Consider the following 2,945-nt stretch of genomic DNA (forward strand, 5'->3'; position numbering starts at 1 on the left):
ATCGCCGGAGTCCAGCCGGTCGAGGCTGCAGTGGGCCGGGAGTGGCCACTGCACTCCAGTCTGGGCGACAGAGTGAGACTCCAACTCAAAAAAAAAGAAAAAAAAAAAAGAAATATGAGCCAGGCAAATAGAAGCTACTGTAATAAACACTTTGAGTAAGATAGAGAGGAACTGGGAGAACAGATAGAGGAGGAGCTAGGCCGGTTTTGGGAAAACAGGTTAGGTTTCCCAGGAAAAGCAAAATAGAATCTAAAAAAGAAAATAAAATAAGTAGGAATTAGCCAGACCCAAGCAGAGGATGCACCTAGTACAGACCAATAAATGAAGTATTTTTCAGAATATTAGTGAAACTGTAAGGAAATCACTGACTGGTGCAAGAGGAGAGAGAGAGGAAACTAGGAAAGTGTGCAAGTCCTGATCATACAGGGTTGGGGAAAATGGTGAAGAATTTTGTTTTTATTCAGAGATTAATAGTGAGTCACTGAAATTTTAAGCAGGAAAGAAACAAAATTGGATTTTTGCTTCAGAAGGGTGACTATAACTATAATGCACTGAAAACTTGAGTCAGAGCAAGACTGGATGCAATAAAATGGGTTAGGGAGTGTTGAAGAACTCTGAGCTACAGAAAATGGTGACATGATCTAGGGTTGTGGAGACCACACTGGGATCCAGGAGAAGGACAGGTGCCAGAGATGGTGCAGTCACGAAAGCTAGTGGGCAGGGTGTGGGATGCCTGTGGCCCCATTTGTGGAGCAGAGAGAGGCTTAACACACTTGCACACCCAATTGAAGGGTAGAACGGAAGAGCGCAAGGGAGACCCTGGGCTGGGATTTTCCATGTCTCTGGCACTTGGATGATGTAGGCAACACAGTGTGGAGCCCAGGGTAGAGTAGAGGCAGCAAGTAGATCTGCAGGCTGCCATTCAACAGTCTGTGGGGCAGTCAAAGGTTGCTGAAGCCTGGTGGGAGAAGATAAATCCAGAGTATCTGGAAGATGCACAAGAAAATAACCCGACTCAGAACTTCTGCACATTTGAAGGCATTTGGTCTACTTTGTAACTGATTTGCTGTATGAACCCGCCAGCACCCCCACTCCTTTCTCATGACCCCACCTATGATCTGACCCTTTGGTCCTCCTATTGAACCACCCACCCCTGCCCAAATCCTGGACACTGTCTCTTGGTGCTTCCATAATTGCCCCCTAACCTACGGTGTCCTTCCATTCCCAGGCTGAAAAGGCCTGATGTGAAAGGTGTCTGAAGAGGGTAAGCCCATTTGTTCCATGTCTTCTTAGGGAAGCAGAAGGGGGTGTCACTTCAAAATCTTGAGGCTGGGCTTGGTGGCTCAGCCTGTAATCCCGTGCTTTGGGAGGCTGAGGTAAGTGGATTACCTGAGCCCACGAGTTTGAGACCCGCCTGGGCAACTTGGTGAGCCCTCATCTCTACAATAAATAAATAAATAAAAAATTATCCGGGCGTGGTAGCATGCACCTGTAGTTCCAGCTACTTGGAAGGCTGAGACGGAAGGATCACTGGAGCCCAGCAGGTTGAGGCTGTGGTGGCCATGAGCTACCACTGCACTCCAGTCTAGGCGACAGAGTGAGACTCCAACTCAAAAAAAATTCTTGAGGAACAACCCTTGGCATGTGTGATATGATTGCAGAAACCTGAGAGAAAGGAGGAGGTCTCAGAAGTGTGTGTGTGTGTGTGTGTGTGTGTGTGTGTGTGTGTGTGTGTCCAGAGTGTGGGCCAGGATTGCATCCTCTGTGGAGAAACAGTTGAAAGTCTGGAGCTGAGAATTTCAACAGAAGGTCCCAGTAACACCCTGAGAAGAACAGGAAAATAAGAAGAGATAAGGATAGTGACTGGCAAGTAAAGAAGAAATAGCATGGGAACTTTTATTAGGTTTTCATACTTTACTCTTCAAAATCACTGATAATGTGTCGATGATAGATTCAAAAACATTTATTTATTTAATTTCCTCTAGACACAGTGATTGATTGTAACCATATAGGTCTCAAACAGACTTTGATTTAGTCAGGGAGACTTATTCATTAATTACAATTGGGGCTGTGGCCACAGAATGCCCAGAAGCAGTCTGTACTGGAGGACATACCACTTCCCACGGCTCCCACCAGAACTGCCATTGTGCCCCTCAACTGAAGGCCATGGCCTCACCCAGGTTTTCTTGCACTGAACCGCTGGCTAAATCTGGGTTCCTCTCGCTTGCCATCTCCTGGCCTCCCTGAGTTACTGACTCATGTGCCCTGTAGATGCCACTCTGTGGAGCCCAAGATCAAAAAATGCTGTGAAGACTACAAAGGAGCAAAGGGAGTTCATGGTGACTGGACTGCCTTATCCAGCAGTGCAAGGGAAAGATATCATGCTGACAAAATCGTGCCGCTGATTTTCTGAATCTTGAATGCACACAGATCTACAAGGCAGTCATAGTGGAGTCTCCTTATCATCAAAAGAGAAAACAGACTTCAGGATCAGTTACCTCAGCAAACACAGACCCTAGGAAGTCATGTGTCTCATATGTGATCATCTCTTTGTAGCAGCTTCACACCTGCTCCTACCAATAGGAATCTTTGTGGATTAGGTGTCTTGGGAGAGATTTTGTGTACTTCCAGTATGCAAAGCCAGACATAGTGGCAACACAGTCAACATTGAGATAATGGTCCAGAAGATGAAAAATTGATTTCAAAGCACATTTCAAAACCCTGACTTTATAAGGCTCTTAATAATGGCCAGTTCCCCCAATTCCCCTGAAAACTGGAACTAGACAAGGATGCCCACTCTCTCCCCTCCTGTTCAACATAGTATTGGAAGTCCTGGCTAGAGCAATCAGAGAAGAAGAGGCAATCAGAGGTATTCAAATAGGAAAAGAGGCAGTCAAGTTATCTCTCTATGCAGATGATATGATGGTGTACCTCGAAAACCCAAG

This window comes from Carlito syrichta, unplaced genomic scaffold, assembly GCF_000164805.1.
Source record: "Carlito syrichta isolate Samal-C Ts95f unplaced genomic scaffold, Tarsius_syrichta-2.0.1 Scaffold316474, whole genome shotgun sequence".
Lineage (NCBI taxonomy): Eukaryota > Metazoa > Chordata > Mammalia > Primates > Tarsiidae > Carlito > Carlito syrichta.